The 19,157-nt window shown below is 35.0% G+C and overlaps 1 protein-coding gene across 4 annotated transcripts in view; it reads left to right on the top strand.

Moving 5' to 3' along the window:
• The window catches only part of LOC145268696 (FAD-dependent oxidoreductase domain-containing protein 2-like), a 456,912-nt gene that overhangs the window by 249,471 nt on the left and 188,284 nt on the right, over nucleotides 1–19,157 (top strand). The window contains exon 1 of one of the 4 annotated variants that reach the window (XM_080124224.1): nucleotides 15,566–15,868. The exons of the other annotated variants lie outside the window; for them this stretch is intronic. The gene's annotated coding sequence lies outside the window, so the exon portion shown is untranslated. Of the gene's footprint in view, nucleotides 1–15,565; nucleotides 15,869–19,157 lie in introns of those variants that run through there. 4 annotated transcript variants of the gene reach the window in all.

Genomic DNA, 19,157 nt, shown 5'->3' with positions numbered 1-19,157 from the left:
TATCGCATAGGATTAGCAAATCTCTCGACGGTGGCAATCTTTCTAGGGCAATTGCTCTTGACATATCTAAAGCCTTTGATAGGGTATGGCATAAAGGTTTACTTCATAAGATCGCTAGCTATGGTATAGCTGGAAAAGTCTTCTCAATTATTAAATCATTTCTTTCTGATAGATTCATAAGAGTAGTAGTTGAGGGGCAAAAATCAGAAGCTCACAATATTAATGCCGGTGTCCCTCAGGGATCCATCCTGGGCCCAACTCTTTTCCTGATCTACATTAATGATCTTCCAAATCATATCCTTACATCATTTGTAGACATTTATGCTGACGACACTACCATTTATGGTACCACATCTAAGACAGTAAACGAGCAAGTTCTCTCCAATTCTCTCTCCTCTGATCTTGAGCACGTAGTACAATGGGGAAAGGAGTGGCTGGTTACTTTTAATGCATCTAAAACCAAGCTTCTCTCTTTACATCATCAACATTCTAATCCACATTTGTCATCAATTGAAATGAATGGCTCTCGTCTTCAGGAGGCCTCAAGTTTTGACAAGCTTCTGGGCTTGACCATTACTCCTGATCTTAAATGGAACACGTATATCAAATCTGTTGCCAAGGCCGCTGGAAAAATGGTGGGATCTTTCTATCGATCCAGTAGATATCTCACTGCTGATGCTATTCTCTATCTATATAAGAGCCAGGTACGTCCAAGGATGGAATACTGTTGCCACATCTGGGCAGGAGCTGCTAGAAAGAACTTGTCCTGCCTTGATAGAGTTCAAAATAGACTTCGTAGCCTCGTAGGAGATGTCCTTTTCTCCTCCTTGCAACCTCTATCTCACAGAAGAGATGTTGCGAGTTTGTCTCTGATGTATCGTTATTTTCATGGAAAGTGTTCAACTGAGCTTCAATCTATGGTCCCCCCTCGCCAAACTTTCACAAGAAACACTCGTCTAGCTGTAAACACTATCAATAATTTCCCCCACTCTTTATCTGTGCCTAAACCTAAACGTAGATTCCATGAACAAAGCTTCTTTCTTAGAACTGCACGCCTGTGGAATTGTCTTCCGTTTTCCTGCTTTCCGGCTGACTACAATATGGTTTTGTTCAAGTCTAAAGTAAATAAGTTCTTGATGAGCCGTTCCATATAAGTTATTAAATTTACCAAATTTTCATTACTAATGATTACTATATTGACCAACTTCTACTGTACACTCTTTAACCCTTATCCTTGAGTGGCCTCTGGGCCTTGATAATGTGGTGATGCCTTTGTAAAAAAAAAAAAAAAAAAAAAAAAAAAAAATAAGAAAATTGTATTTTCTTTTTAAATAAATAGAAAAGAGGGTTTTTTTTTTAAATATGAATTTCAATACACACAAAAGAAAAACGAATTCATAGGAGTATAGATAGATAGATAGATAGATAGATATAAGGATATTTGTCTGTATATGTATGCGTGAGTTGGTTCCTTATAGACTCCACAACGGCTTGGCAGATTTTTATGAAATTTCTCGCAAATGTACTTTATATCTATGACAGTGTTCTTAGATGGGGTTTGTATCGGAATGTCTTCGATAAGTATCGATGATCAATAATAGAAAAAAATCGGATGAAAGAAGGTACAAGCGTTTTTGACCAAAGTTAACACCTTATACAACCTAACATTACAAGTGCATTTGAGAAGTTTTATTACCACACAAGCAGAAAGGCCTGTCATTAAATCAACAATAAGTTCATTGATATGATAGTGGTGCGTTCGAAATTTGTGTTTCTGCTTAAAGCACAACTGAACCATGATACTTGACTTTTCGTTTTAAAGTGATTTTTTTCGGCAGATTTCGTTATTTTTGTTTTTCGTCCTGAACGTATTGGTTAGCCTGGCTTTATCGTGTTCAAAATCCAACCTCTACAACTCTGGGGCATATTGTCGCCCTTATATTCGCATTGGCAAATTTAGCGTCTCAAATTCACCAGTGAAATGTCTGTTGACAAAAGTCGTTCGGACAACACAATTGTTACCGAGACTAATTTAAATGTTGACTTATGTTCTGCAAGTCATGTTTATGTTTTGGGTGTTTCGTTAATATCCTTTTGTCCATTATAAACAAGTTTGGTCAGTTTAGTTTTTCATCGGTGGGAATTCCGTGTCCTCTAAAGCATAGCTTCATTTTTGTTGACTACTCGGAACAGGGTTTAATCGTCTGATCACCATAACTGCTCGCCGAGAAGTGTATAAAAATGTATATCTTTTCCTTTTCCATCCATATTTTGCCTGCCTCTCTTTTTCTTTGTCTATTTTTGGCGGTAACCAAAAAGGCTCAGGCAGTGCGCCACAACTCCGTGACCTTATCAAATGGCTGACTCATCCTTACGAGGTGGAGGGTTATTTAAACCTGTTGAGCCTTTTCATCGACTCTCACGTCCTCTCTCTTTCTCCCTACGTCCTCTCTTTCCATTAACATCTCTTGCTCAGCAATGATTAAAACAACAAAAACAGCAAGATATACTTTCTGTCGGCAAAAGAAATGAAATTTAAAATGTTTTCTCTCTAAAACACATAATATAACGCGGCAATTATGTGACAATATATATATATATATATATATATATATATAATTATCCACTGAAACGTGTTTGGTCGTCTACGACTCATCAGAGTGGCTGTATCAAACGTAAAATATTCCCCTGTAATTTTTTTTTATCTATAAGAGAAAAAAGACTATTTTAAAGATCGGATTTTTTCAATTTTCAGTACTTATCTGATTAATTTCTGTATAAAACATATCTAAGAACACTGTCAGAAAGATAAATTACGTTTGTATGAAATTTGCAAAAGATAGGCTCAGCGGTTTGGGGAGCTATAAGGAAGGAACTCTCTCACACACTCACGCACAAAGTGACATTTATATAATAGTAGAGATATGTTGTGTAAGTTATACATTTATATAATAGTAGAGATATGTTGTGTAAGGTATACATTTTATATAATAGTAGAGATGTGTTGTGTAAATTATATATTTTATATAATAGTAGAGATATGTTGTGTAAGTGATACATTTTATATAATAGTAGAGATATGTTGTGTAAGTTATACATTTTATATAATAGTAGAGATATGTTGTGTAAGGTATACATTTTATATAATAGTAGAGATATGTTGTGTAAGTTATATATTTTATATAATAGTAGAGATATGTTGTGTAAGTGATACATTTTATATAATAGTAGAGATATGTTGTGTAAGGTATACATTTTATATAATAGTAGAGATATGTTGTGTAAGTTATACATTTTATATAATAGTAGAGATATGTTGTGTAAGTTATATATTTTATATAATAGTAGAGATATGTTGTGTAAGGTATACATTTTATATAATAGTAGAGATATGTTGTGTAAGTTATACATTTTATATAATAGTAGAGATATGTTGTGTAAGGTATACATTTTATATAATAGTAGAGATATGTTGTGTAAGTTATATATTTTATATAATAGTAGCGATATGTTGTGTAAGGTATACATTTTATATAATAGTAGAGATATGTTGTGTAAGGTATACATTTTATATAATAGTAGAGATATGTTGTGTAAGGTATACATTTTATATAATAGTAGAGATATGTTGTGTAAGTTATATATTTTATATAATAGTAGAGATATGTTGTGTAAGTGATACATTTTATATAATAGTAGAGATATGTTGTGTAAGTTATGCATTTTATATAATAGTAGATTACTCCCGATATGAAATGGAACATGTACATCAAATCTGTTGCCAAAGCCGCTGGGAAAATCGTGGGATCCTTCTATCGATCCAGTAGATGCAATTCTCTATCTATATAAAAGCCAGGTACGTCCAAGAATGGAGTACTGTTGCCACATCTGGGCAGGAACTGCTAGAAGCAGCTTATCCTGCCTTGACAGAGTTCCAAATAGACTTTGTAACCTAGTGGGAGATACCCTTTTAACTTTCCTGCAACCTCTTTCTCACAGAAGAAACGTTGCGAGCCTGTTTCCGATTTATCGTTATTTTCACGGCAAGTGCTCGTCTGAGCTCCAATCTATGGAAACATTCATGAGAAACACTCATCTAGCTGAAAACACTATCAATAATTTCCCCCACTCTTTATTTGTGCCTAAACCTAAACGTAGATTCCATGAACAAAGTTTCTTTCTTAGAACTGCACGCCTGTGGAACTCTCTTCCATTTACCTGCTTTCCGGCTGACTATAGTATGGTCGTCTTCAAGTCTAACGTAAACAAATTCTTGATAAGCTGTTCCCCTTAAGTAATCCAATTTACCAAATTTTCACTACTAACAATTACTACGTCATTATCCCATTGGCCATTTTACACTTATTAACCCTTATCCTCGAGTGGCCTCATAGCCTGGATATATTTATATATGAAAAAGCCGCAGATGGTCATGCATTGTCTGTAACGATTAAAAAAAAAAAAAAAAAAACAACGACTATCTTTTATGGGGTACAAACACCGTGCAACAGAGCTAATGACGCTGGGTTAGCAGCAGGTGTCATATGCAAATAACCAAGCCGGCTACGCGATGTGACGTCACAGCTAAGATAAAACGACACGTGTATTCAGAGAAGCAGGCATTCAAAACTTGTTCTTTACTTGGAGGATTCGAGACTCGTTCGAGGCAGGGGAGAGCGGAAAAGAGCGCGTTCAAGGCATGAGAAAGTGAGAAAGGATGTACTCCAAACACGAGTATTCAAAGTGGGATTCGAGACGTATTCGAAACGCTTGGGTGGTGTCACAAAGTAACGAAAAGTCACACGCGGTCGGAAAAAGAGAAATGAATCGTTTAAATATTTAAAAAAAAAAACCTGAGTTGCTGGAAATATCCGATATAAAGGCTTTGTTAAAGAAAAGCACGTCGAGTTTTGTTCTTTCTTCTGTTTCCTTGCGACGGAGTCTACAGCGTGTTGGGTCCGTTATAGACACTGTTAAACAACATTACATGCATACATCATCATCATCAACAAAAAATAACATTATCATCCATATAAATAACAACAATAATAATAACATCGTCATTCAGTTTTCCTGCTTTCCGGCTGACTACAATATGGTTGTCTTCAAGTCCAACGTAAACAAGTTCTTGATGAGCCGTTCCATATAAGTTAACAAATTTACCGAATTTTCATTACTAATGATTACTATATTTTCCAATTTCTACTGTACACTCTTTAACCCTTATCCTTGAGTGGCCTCTTGGCCTTGATAATGTGGTGATGCCTGTGTAAAAAAAAATTATCATCAACAATAACGGCAACCACAATGCTATCATCATCATCATCATCATCATCATCATCATCAAAAATAACAACATCGTCATCATTAACAATATAAACAATAACAACATAATCAGTACCAATACAATAATGATACGACATAAACACACCGGTTAAGCAACGTTGAGCCTGGTCAGCACTAAAATGGGTGACTATTTGTGAATTTCAGGTGTTGTATGTGCTATCCGCTTATCTCAACATTGTTTCCAGTCCTCCTGAACTTCTTACCACTGGACTCAAGCAGTGATGATTCAGGAGAAATGTGGCGGAAGATTGCGCAACTCTTGCCTCACAATTCCAAGCGAAACTAGCCTTACAGGGGGTATCCATTGTTTTTCATGACTGAACGAGGCAGCAGATCATCAATAACAAAAATACTGTCATCATCATCAACAAGAACTAGTTCGCAATTATATTTTTTGGTCGCCCACATTGAGAATTGAACCTTCAAGAGAATATCATTTTGAAATTGATTTCCCAAAGTACTCTAACCACTGCGCCACGGGTCCTTACAGATTACTTCGGAACAACTGCATTCTAACCTCCTGATAAATAAAGGTTCCGTTTGAAATTCCGTCCAAATTTCCGAGTTTGGCAGTAAAATTCTCATGTTCAACAAAGTACACCTGAAGAAGTTTGGAGGCTACATCGATCGAAACGTTATGAAAATGACAGCCAAGATGAGAAAAGTAGTTCGATGAATCCAAATAACGTTATCACCAACTATTTGGACACCGGGCGTTGCCCGGTCGCACAATACGCTTAAACATGATATTTTAATTTATGCAGATTGCGTATATATTATTATAGAATCAATCCTCTTTTGAACATTATATTTTACGAGAAATAATTTTCCCGGTGGATTAATTCGCAAAATTAAAAAAAAATAATAATAATGATAATGTCCTTCATCAAATTCCGTCCGTGTTTGTTTACTATATCACGTCAGCTGATATTTGGGCTTGGCGATGAATGCTATGGAAAAGTCAATTCTGATTAATGTTTAGTTTTAAAATATGTAAACGATAAATGATTTGCGGCGATTTTAAATAGTAACTCTTCTATTATCGTAAATTGAACTCATCAATAAGAAAAAAATTAAAATAAAATGGTGAGGTAAACTTTGGTTTTGACAGGGGTTCGTTCGATCTGTAGTCGGATGCTCAACCACTGAGCTATATCTTCAGATGACAATAAATCTGTTTTTTAAAAAGAAATGATTTCATGAGAATTTATTATCTCCTTGGCCGGTGTAACGTTAAATATTCCCCTATAAATATTATTCTTTTTTATGTATAAGAGAGAAAAACTATTTTTAAGATCGAGTTTTTTCGATTGTCGATACTTATCGGATGAATTTCTGTACAAAACATATCTAAGAACACTGCCAGATAGATAAATTACTTTTGTGTGAAATTTGCAAAAGATAGGCTCAGCCGTTTTTTTTTCTTACATAGGCATCACCACATTATCAAGGCCAAGAGGCCACTCAAGGATAAGGGTTAAAGAGTGTACAGTAGAAATTGGACAATATAGTAATCATTAGTAATGAAAATTTGGTAAATTTGATAACTTATATGGAAAGGCTCATCAAGAACTTATTTAGGTTAGACTTGAAGACAACCATATTGTAGTCAGCCGGAAAGCAGGAAAACGGAAGACAATTCCACAGGCGTGCAGTTCTAAGAAAGAAGCTTTGTTCATGGAATTTACGTTTAGGTTTAGGCACAGATAAAGAGTGGGGGAATTATTGATAGTGTTTACAACTAGACGAGTGTTTCTTGTGAAAGTTTGGCGAGGGGGGACCATAGATTGAAGATCAGTCGAGCACTTTCCATGAAAATAACGATACATCAGAGACAAACTCGCAACATCTCTTCTGTGAGATAGAGGTTGCAAGGAAGAGAAAAGGACATCTCCTACGAGGCTACGAAGTCTATTTTGAACTCTCGGGACCTATGGGGAAAGAACTCACACACACACACACACACACACACACACACACACACACACAGAAGGTGACTTTTATATGAGAGTAGATATAACAAAAAATACTGGCATCAACATATCAACAACAACAACAATAACAACAATAACAACATCAGCAACATTAATAAGAACAATTAGAACAATAACAATATCATCATCAACAGCAATTACAACAACATTAACAACAATAACAACAACAATAACAATTAGAATAACAATAACAATATCAGCTTCAACAACAATTACAACAATAACAACAATTACAACAACAACAACATCGACAACAACAATACAACAACAATACAACAACAATAACAATTACAACAACATCAATAACAACAACAACATCGGCATCAACAACAATAACAACAATAACAATAACAACAATGACAATATCAGTATCAACAACAATAACAATAACAACAATTACAATATCAACAACAATAACGATAACAACAACATCAACAACAATAACAACAATAAAAACAACATCATCATCAACAACAACAACAACAATAGCAACTACTTCACGTTTGTAATTCTTTTTAATTGCTGAGTAAGCACTTACAAGCTTGAGAAAACTGACTCCAATTGTGGACACACGTTATCTTCGCGTTGTTTTCGCTATCTTCAATCGACAAAATTAGCTCCAAGGAATTGGTAATTACCAAAAGGAGATGAAGAATAAAAAAAAAAAGAAAAAAGCATCCGTCAGTTTCTGAAAGTGACATATCCAACGGCGAAAAAAGAAATGATGTTCTTATGAAGTTTGAGAAAACGAAGCAAATGTCATTTAGAAATGAGACGTGAAAACCAAACCAGGTGTTGAATTCAACTTGACTTTTAGAGTAAAAATCGAAAATACTATTTCAAACTTGGGATTGACAGACCAAGGACAATGCTGTTTTCTTTTTTTTTTCTTTCTTTTTTGCAAAGGAGTCGCCACTTATCAAAGCCCGGGGGCCACTCGAGGATAAAGGTTAATAAGTGTACACTAGTCAACGGGACAATATCGTAGTAATCGTTAGTTGTAGAAATTTTGTATATTGGATTACTTAATGGCACGGTTCATCAAAAACTTGTTTACATTGGACTTGAAGACGACCAAATTGTAGTCAGCTGGAAAGCAGGCAATCGGAAGAGAGTTTCACAGGCGTGCAGTTCTAAGAAATAAGCTTTGTTCATGGAATTTACGTTTAGATTTAGGCATAGATATTGGGGGAAATTATTGATAGTGGTTTCAGATAGACGAGTTTTTTTTTGTGAAATGCTATTCCAAACGTAAGATTGAGAGACCCAAAAACGATTTTATTTATTTTTTGCTTCTGAATTTTTGAGATGAGGAGTGGTTATTCGTATTTTTTGGATTCTTCCGACTACTGTTCTTATCTTGAGCGTAATTTTCCCAACGTTCATTGGTCTACGTATGTTTGCAGGAACCTTGTTTCAGGCTCTCTGCTGTTTCTGTTATGTTTTAGTTTGAAATAGAATTTTCTCTGGTCTTTCAATCTTTAAATTCAAAATAACTGACAAACTAAATTTTCCAAGTTGTTGTTTTTGGATCTTTTTATTGGTTCACAACGTTTCGGCCAACTTCCTCTGGCTTTTCGTCAGGTGGTAACCGCGACGGATAGGAACCACCTGACGAAGGCCAGAGGAAGTTGGCCGAAACGTTGTGAACCAATAAAAAGATCCAAAAACAACAACTAATAAAGATGAGACTAATAGTCCGAAATAAAAATAAAAATTAACATATAATGCTCATCTCAAAAAAATGAATTCCAATTAAGGAATAATATATATATATATCAATTTTCCAAATACTTTATCCACTGCGCCACGGATTCTTGCATACATCGGTCGTAACGTTTTGCAAATAACACTCAAGGTGAGAACAGTAGTCTGATGAATCCAAATAATACAAATAACCAATCCTTACCTAAAAAAAAATCAGAAAAGTAAAGAAAATGCTATTTGAAATGGAAGCGTGCGGCGGCCATCAAAATAAATAAATAAATAAATAAATAAAAAGAAGGAAAAACTGAAAGAAGACTTACACTGTAGGAATTTTCCGAATCAAACCCTCGAGGAAACAAATGATTTCTTCAAATCCCCAGGATATCGAATTGGGATTGGATTATGAAGCAAATCGTAAAATCGTGCATTCTTGCTATGAAAAGTCTTCATTACAATTTTATTATCCTCATTTCTTCCTCTCCTCTCCATCTCTCTCTTTAGTCTAGCAGCATTTAAGAGCTGTGATACAGCGAAAATTCAGTCTATCGACGACTATATAGACCCCCTCTCTTCTAAGGTTAAGCACTGTTATAAATCATATCAGCAGCTACCGTAAGCGATAATACAAACCTCTTTGTGAAAAAAAATTAGAGACCTCTCTAGTAATTCACACACACACACACACACACACACACACACACACACACACACACACATATATATATATATATATATGTGTGTGTGTGTGTGTGTGTGTGTGTGTGTGTGTGTGTGTGTGTGGAGCAGTCATTTAAATGCAATTCAGATAATCGGCCCTTACATCAATACACGAATAAGATGTCGAAAAGAAGAAACCGAAACGGTGAGTATTCTCTTCTGATAACCCGACATTATCTGGAGAAAGAATTGAAACATCTCACAGTTGTAAAAAAAAAAACGATGACGGCGATCATATAAAGTCTATTAGTGAATAAACTAAAAACAGGAAGGCCCTATATATGAAATTGCTATTGGAACAACTGAAGATGTGTTTTGAAAGAAAATGTTTACATTGTAGGCTTGTATATAATCATATTTTTCAGCTGTTTGCGCTTGAGAATGTACACCATTTCGGCTTGCAGTTAATATCGGGTCATCAGGAGAGAATATGGGCCGTTGCAGAGCCTTCCTGTTTTTACTTTCTATGATTGTCGTCATCGTTTTTTTACAACTGTGAGATGTTATATATATATATATATATATATATATATATATATATATATATATATATATATAATATAAAGCTGATTGTGTGTGTGGGGGGTGGCTGAAATTTATAATTTAAATATATTTCAGAGCCAAACTCCATCCTCAGTATAAATTTCAAACAAGTAAAAAAAAATTTTTTCCCTAATATTACGTTGTGATTTGGCTTTCCAGCCCACTTGATGCGTATTTTATGTTACATTTTCATTCTGTTATTCACTGTATCAATTAGTGTATACGGTCTCGTCGTGCTTTTAATGAATCCACACCGGTTGTGGATTCATTAAAAGCACGACCAGACCGTACACACAATCAAATTATTGCGGACTATTATCCTCATCCTTCTGAGATGTTGTTTCACGACGTGTACCGCATAATCACATTGACACACCGGTTCCCGTCAGATCACCGAAGTTAAGCAACGTTGAGCCTGGCCATTACTAAAATGGGTGACCAATTTGGGAATACCAGGCTCTGTATGTTGGAGGACGTCGACACTTCCCTGCAAAAAGTTGCAAAAACCTAACGTCGTCATTTTTCCTAACGGGGATATACATGCGACTGGGGACCGCTTGTGAATTTCATACTCCCATGAAACTTCCTCCTTCGGAGCAAGCCGGTTTAGACCTGAATAGGATTGGTGCTGACTGCACACGCATATTTATATAATATAAAGCTGAATGCCTGTGTGTGTGTGTGGTCACGAATAGGCTCCTATATCGTTGACTATTTTAAAAAAAAACTGATTACATATAATGATAGAAGATGTATCGAGACACAGGAATAGGTATGTTTGATCTGGCAGAACGGTGGTTCATTAAAATTGTGGGGTCTGCGTTCGTGCCTGGTCCACAAAGTATGGAAATAAAAAATTTTAAAATTAAAAAAAAACGTTTACAAGCGTTTTTGATATAGATGTACATAAGAATACTTTGATAAGTATGTTTTAACTTAAATAGGGATGGTATAATAAAATTGTGGGGTCTGCGTTCGCGCCTAGCCTCCGTAGAATGGAAATAGGCACAAACTTTAATAAAGACTTTTCATATCTATCTGCGTAAGTATACTTTGATAATTATGTTTCAGTTTGAAAAAATATGGTATGATAAAATTATGGGGTGTTCGTTCGCACCTGACCTCCATAGAATCGAAATATGTCACAATGTTTAACAAGGTTTTTTTTAATATAGATCCACAAAATATTGTGATAAGTGTTTCAGTGTGAACAGGTATGGTATAATAAATTATGGGGTTTATCTATTTTATTTTTACTTCCATCATATTTTGCTTTGTGTTTGATACCCCTAAATTCAACCCAAATTTACAATTTACAATCCTTCCTTTTCATAACCTATCATACTTTCTATAAATCAGAGTCCATTTTCTGTAGGCTGTTTTTGAACCCAGTCAACGACGGGTACTTTTGCTAGCATATATATATATATATATATATATATATATATATATATATATATATATATATATATATATATATATATTTATATATATATATATATATAAAATTAAAATATATCTTTAATGTAACTAACTTAAAATTAATTAACTCAAAATTAAAAAAATGTTATTGGGGTTCAGTGGATTTAATTTGTTTATCCACTGTTTCACGACTGCGCATGTACGAACTTTTAACATAGGAGGTTCCTTATGTAAATTACAAGTAGGTTTAGAAAAAAATATGAAGATCGTTTCAAGCATGTCTCATGGTCATCATACTATACTCACTGTCTTAAGATTTTGGTTTCGATCTCAGATTGAGTATTTTTACTGACACGAACTGAACTGTTTAGAGAAAAACTAATACTCGCATGCACATGCCTTTTTAACGACGGGTACTTTTGCTAGCATATATATATATATATATATATATATATATATATTTATATATATGTATATATATATATATATATATATTTATATATATATATATATTTATATATATATATATATATATATATATAAAATTAAAATATATCTTTAATGTAACTAAGCTCCACATCAGCTTTTTATTACATTGAAAACTCTCCGTTTAGAGATGCCTTATATTCTTTTTAATGCATATATATATATGTATATATATATATATATATATATATATATATATATATATATATATATATATATATATATGACAGAAAGATTGTATTCCAAATTTCAAGATGTTGATGTTGTCCATCTTACCGTTTATTTCTTTCAGCATGTTTAAATATTCAATTCTTGACAATGGAAATGGTTGCGATTTTAAAAGTCGACCAGACAAGTATCTGAGTTGTTTTGTCTGGAAATTATTAAATTAAAATTGGGCTCAATAAAAGAAACATAAATCAAACAGAGTTACTCTAATATATATATATATATATATATATATATATATATATATATATATATATACACATATATATATATACATATATTAAGCACTTTGTATGTGTATGTGCGTTCGTGTGTGTGTGTCTGTGTGTGTGTGTGTCTGTGTGTGTGTGAGAGAGAGAGAGAGAGAGAGAGGAAGAGAGAGGGTTCCCTATTGACTCCAAAATAGCTATCCCGAGTTTTATGAAATTTCACACGCATATACTTTATGTGTCTGGGTGTGTTCGCATATGTCTTGCATTGGAATGCCTCCGATAAGTATCGAAAATCTTACAATTGAAAAAATCGCATTAGAAAAGGAATAGTCCTATTTTGACGAAAGTTAACATTTTTATACAAAAAGTATAAAAAAAAAAAAAATTTCAACCAGATCGGACCAGTAGTTCCCGAAAAAATCCTTTAGAGTAAATGTGGAATTGTGGTGACTAATACTTACCTGTGCATCGAACGTACACTTTAATACTTAGTTCGCTGTACGTTTTTTTTTTGTACATGATGATCACCACTTATCAAGGCCTGGAAGCCACTCGGGGATAAGGGTTATTGCGTGTACAGTAATCAATGGGATAGTATCGTAGTAATCGTTAGTATTGGAGATTTGATAAAGTGTCTTACTTAAGGGGGCAGTTCATCAGGAATTTGTTTATGTTGGACTTGAAGACATCCAAGTTGTAGTCAGGTGGGAAACAGGCAAACGGAAGAGAGTTCCACAGGCGTGCACTTCTAAGAAAGAAGCTTTGTTCCTGGAGTCTACGTTTTGATTTAGGCACAGATAAAGAGTGGGAGGAAATTAATGACAGTGGTTTCAGATAGACGGGTGTTTATCGTGAAAGATTGGCGAAGGGGGACTAGAGATTGGAGCTCTGTATCCCAACAAAAGTTCATACAACATTTCAGCCAGATCGGCACAGTAGTTTCTAGAACGGACAAACAGATAGACTGGTTAAGAGAAACATAATATAAATAAGGGGGGGTAGATAATATGAATAGGTAGTTAAGTGGGAAAGATTAAGAATGGATATAGGAGGTGGAGATAGGAGGGAGAAGAAAAGAAGAAGGGGTGGGCCGATGCATCAATCGAGGAGGGGGGGGTGACGGAGATTTAGATTTAATAGGGGAGCAGGAGGAGAAAAAGGAGGGAGGCAGGATGAGAGGAGAAAGATTGGGTTAGGATTTCATGAGACAGTGAGGATGAAGAGAAGACAGATCGAGGGGGATAAAGGATGAGGCGGATGGGAAGGAGAAGGGGGAGGAAAAAGAAAAGAAAGACGAGGAAGCAGGAGAGGGAGAGGGGGAGGCAACAACAACAACAACAACAACAACAACGGTAGAATGAAACTAAAAAGAGAAGTAATGTAATATCGGCTGCTTACTAAGAAATTGAGTTTATTTTCAAAACAAAATTTGGTGCTTCTACATTATTGGGACGAGATTTTGTAATCGATAAATGTAATTTTCCGATTAAAAAAATGTGTTTTTTTTTTTTTTTTGTCAATTCTAATAAATTTAGGTAGCTTCCAAATTATGCAGTCGAAATTACTCGAATATTACTGAATTATTAAGCAAAACAACTTTTATCGTGTTAGCAGGTGAAAAATTTTCCGCCATCCTGTGTAAATCAAAACGAAAAATTAACTCACTTTTGAATTCTTCTGTGTTTTACAATCGTTTTCATCAAATTCTACTTTTTTTAGTTTCTTTAATAAATAATTTTCTACCGATTTTCATAATTTTTGGATGAAATCATCAAAAAAAAAAAAAAAAAAATACGATGAATACGTAGATATCTTTGTTTTCATGTGAAGTTCAGTTTTACGATTTCCGAAATTTCGTCCCAATAGTGTAGAAGCGCGCAAAATTTTGATAGAAGAACCCGTCACAGAACAAAGATATCATATTCCAAAAAATCACGTGAATTAATAAAAAAAAAAGTTTTGTTTTGTTTTTTAGCTAAGAAAACCCAATTTTATGACTAAGCGAGACGTAGTGTTTTAATCCGCCATGTTTCATTAATAAGGGGGAGACAACTCAATTCGAACTATCGATATCAAAGTCAGTCTTTTCATGGATACAGTTTGCTGTAAAATCGCTAAAAATCGTAAAAAGACAATGATTTTCCATGTATAAATTATAAAAAAAAAAAAAAAAACTACGGGATAATTTTATATGACTTTTGGAATATGACATCTTCGTTGTGTTACATGCACGTATATCATAAAGATTTTACTGTATTTTTTATCATCAGGTTGTATTTGCTAGATAGGCAGCGAATATCGATTAACTCAGGTTTTACAAAAAAAAAAAAAAAAAAAAAAAACTAAAATAATAAAACTATGAAAAGGACTAAAATGGTGGGCGTGCTGATCACTTCTGCCGCGCCAGCCGCCCTCGCCCGTATTTTTCACTTCCTTTCTTAATCGAAGTGATGAGGGAGTGGTTGCGTGCACGGAAAAGAAGGGGTCAGGTTGAATGGCGATGGCGGGCGCGGAAGAGGGAATTGGCTTAGCCGATCTCCGTTATCTGTTGTTATTTTTTATTTTTTTATTTTTTATTTTTTTTTTTTTTTGCGAGGAAATAAAACTATCGCGAGGCAGCGTCGAAAAAATAGATAGATAGAGAGAGAATGAGAGGGAGGAAGGGAGAGAAAGAGAAGGAAAGAAGGAAGGCTATAGTAAGAGGAAGAAAGAAAGAGAGACAGAGAGAGACAGAATGAAGGAAGGAAGGAAGGCGAGAGTAAGAGGAAGAGAGAAAGAGAGAGAGAGACAGAGAAAGAGAGAGAATGGGTGAGTGAAAAAGATAGATAGTGAGGGAGATAGAGCGAGGAGAAAGCGAGGGTGAGTGAGATGGTGGGGAGAATGAGAGTGAATAATGGAAAGAGAGAGTGTGTGTGTGAGAGAGAGAGACAGTGAGTGGGGGAGAGAGAGTGAAAGGGAGAGAGAAAGAGCGAAAATGAGAGTTAGAGGGAGAGGAAAAGAGAGTGTGGGGGAACGAGAGAGAGAGAGAGAGAGAGAGAGAGAGAGAAAGAGCGAGGAAGAGAATGTGTGTATTCGCTTGTTTGAGAGAGAGAGAGAGAGAGAGAGAGAGAGAGAGAGAGAGAGAGAGAGAGAGAGAGAGAGACGTTTGCCAGTTCATTTAACAACGTACGGCGTTGGAGAATGGGCACTCGCACTTTACTTAGCTGTTTTAATGTGAGTACAATTCGAATATTCATTCCGTCTGTTAGTGTTGTTGTTGTTGTTATTGTTATTATTATTATTATTATTATTATTATTATTATTATTATTATTATTATTATTTGCTGTTGTTGTTGTTGTTGTTATTGTTGTTGTAAGATTATTATTATAAGTTGTAGTGGTATTATTACCAGTAGTAGTAGTAGTAGTAGCAGCAGAAATAGTTAGTTTCTCAATGGTTCTCAGGTGAGCTTATTTTTAAATGCCTCCAGAAATGTATACGGAGATCGCTTTCTATTTAACGATATTCCTATCTCGACCTTTTTATATCTATCTATCTATCTATCTATCTATCTATCTATCTATCTATCTATCTGTCTGTGTGCGTGCGTATGAGTGCGTGTGTATGAGTGCGTGTGTGAGTGTGTGTATGTGTGTGTGTGTGTGTGTCACATAAGATCAGAAAGACATCGGTACCATCGATTTCACGTGAAAAAAAAAATTACCAATATCTGGTCGCCTATGTCAAACTCTCTTCAGCCTCTTTTTAGATCTGTCTCTCGATAATGGCGTGTATGTATGTATGTATGTATGTATGTATGTATGTATGTATGTATGGTTTGATACAGCGTGCGAGACTCTATTTCCGGGAGGACAAATATAAACAGAGGCTGAAGAGAATCCGAGATAAGCGACCAGATAGTGATCTCCAGTGGCCTGATTTGAAACCGACGTCAACGATGTTGTTCTGATTTTCTACAACACATATATAAATAAATATTACACTTTTATTTTTGCAATTTTCTTAATAATCGAACTCTCTGCTAGGATTCTCTCTCTCTCTCTCTCTCTCTCTCTCTCTCTCTCTCTCTCACACACACACACACACACGCACACACGTATTATTATTAGTATTATCATTATCATTATTATCATTATTATTATTATTATTATTATTATTATTATAAAAGGAACTTTGTGTGTGTGTGCATTTTAGAGAGAGTTCATGACGACTGGGCTGATTCTTATGAAATTTCACAGGAAGGTACTTTATGCGTCTGGAAGTGTTCTTACGAAAGTTTTGCTTCAGACTGTGTCTGATAAGTATCGAAAATCGAAAATCGATAATCGAAAAAATCCGATTAAAGAAGGTCTGATTTTAACAAGTTATACAACCTAATATTACAAGTTCATTTGAGAAGTTTGAACAGCGCACAAACAGAAACGCCTAACCCTAACCCTAACCCTAACCTACAAAATCAACTATAGATGTTTTCATAAGACATGGCAACTTTTTTTTTACATGGGAGTCACTACTTATCAAGGTCCGGAGACCACTCGAGGATAAGGGTTATTGCGTGTAAAGTAATCAATGATATAATATAGTAGTAATCGTTAGTAATGGATATTTGATAAATTGGATGACTTAAGGGGGCGGTTTATCAGGAATTTGTTTATGTTGGACTTGAAGACATCCAGGTTGTAGTCAGGATGGATACAGGCAGACGGAACAGAGTTCCACAGGCGTGCACTTACTTCTAAGGAAGAAGCTTTGTTCATGGAATCTACGTTTTGATTTAGGCACAGATAAAGAGTGGGGAAAATTACTGACAGTGGTTTCAGCTAGACGGGTGTTTTTCGTGAAAAAAATAGCGAAAAAAGGAGCTCAGAAGAGCACTTGCCATGGAAATAACGATAAAACAACGACAGGCTCGAAACGTCTCTTCTGTGGGAGAGAGGTTGCAGGGAAGAGAAAAAGGCATCCCCCACTAAACTACGAAGTCTATATTGTAATCTGTCAAGGCTGGATAGGCTGTTTTAGCAGCTCCAGCCCAGATGTGGCAACAGTACTCCATCCTTGGACGTACTTGGCTTTTATACAGATAGAGAATTGCATCAGTAGTGAGATATCTTCTGGAGTGGTAGAAGGATCCCACCATCTTTCCAGAGAACTCGGCAATAGATTTGATGTACGTGTTCCATTTCAGATCAGGGGTAAAGGTCAAGCCCAGAAGCTTGTCAAAACATGGAGCCTCCCCAAGACAAGAACCATCCATTTCAATTGATGTCAGAGCGTTGAGGATGTAAAGATAGGAGCTTTGTTTTAGATGCATTAAAAGTAACCAGCCACCTCTTCCCCAATTTGAATGTGTCTTTTTAGAGCACAATTAAACAATATTACTTGACTTTTGCACGTTTAACTTTAAACCAAGTTATTATGTAAAATAATTTCATAAAATCAACTGTTGGGTCTTTGATAAGATAGGGGCGCGGTCGAAATAAATGTTTCTCTTTAGATAACAATTGAACCGTGATAATTAACTTTAGCATTTTAAACTTGAGGATTCTCTACAGTGCAATATAGATTAAAATGTATTGTGAAATATGTCGCTTCAGGGAGGCATGTGAAGCTCCCTCCCAGTATACTGCGGAGTTGGGGGGGGTCACTAGAGCAGGCAATCAGTCGATTTGATTTAAAAATTGGGCGATTTTATCGATTTCGATGATAATAAACGTATGGGAGGCTGGAATATTTGTTGATCCTCATTCAATCCCGGGCAACATCTCACACACACACACACACACACACACACACACACACATATATATATATATATATATATATATATATATATATATATATATATATATACTAGCAAAAGTACCCGTCGTTGACTGGGTTCAAAAACAGCCTACAGAAAATGGACTCTGATTTATGAAAGTATGATAGGTTATGAAAATGAAGGGTTGTAAAGAAATAGCTTCGAATTTGGGGGTATCAAAACCAAAGCAAAATATGATGAAAGTAAAAATAAAATAGATAAACTCCATAATTTATTATACCATACCTATTCACACTGAAACACTCATCACAATATTCTGTGGATCTATATTAAAAAACCTTGTTAAACTTTGTGACATATTTCCATTCTATGGAGGTTAGACGCGAACGAACACCCCATAATTTTATTATACCATATTTCTTAAAACTGAAACGTAATTATCAAAGTATACTTACGCAGATAGATATGAAAAGTCTTTATTGTTTGTGCATATTTCCATTCTATGGAGGCCAGGCGCGGTCGCAGACCCCACAATTTTATTATACCATGTCTATTTAAGTTAAAACATACTTATCAAAGTATTCTTATGTATATCTATATCTAAAACACTTGTCAACGTTTTTTTTTTTTAATTTTTAAATTTTTTATTTCCATACTTTGTGGAGCAGGCGCGAACGCTGACCCCACAATTTTAATGAACCACCGTTCTGCCAGATCAAACATACCCATTCCTGTGTCTC

Source organism: Euprymna scolopes, chromosome 44 (genome assembly GCF_053919585.1).
Source record: "Euprymna scolopes isolate OS-2025 chromosome 44, ASM5391958v1, whole genome shotgun sequence".
NCBI classification, from domain to species: Eukaryota; Metazoa; Mollusca; class Cephalopoda; order Sepiida; family Sepiolidae; genus Euprymna; species Euprymna scolopes.
Note: the sequence above shows the minus strand (reverse complement) of the source record. Positions and strands in the feature narration are given on the sequence as shown.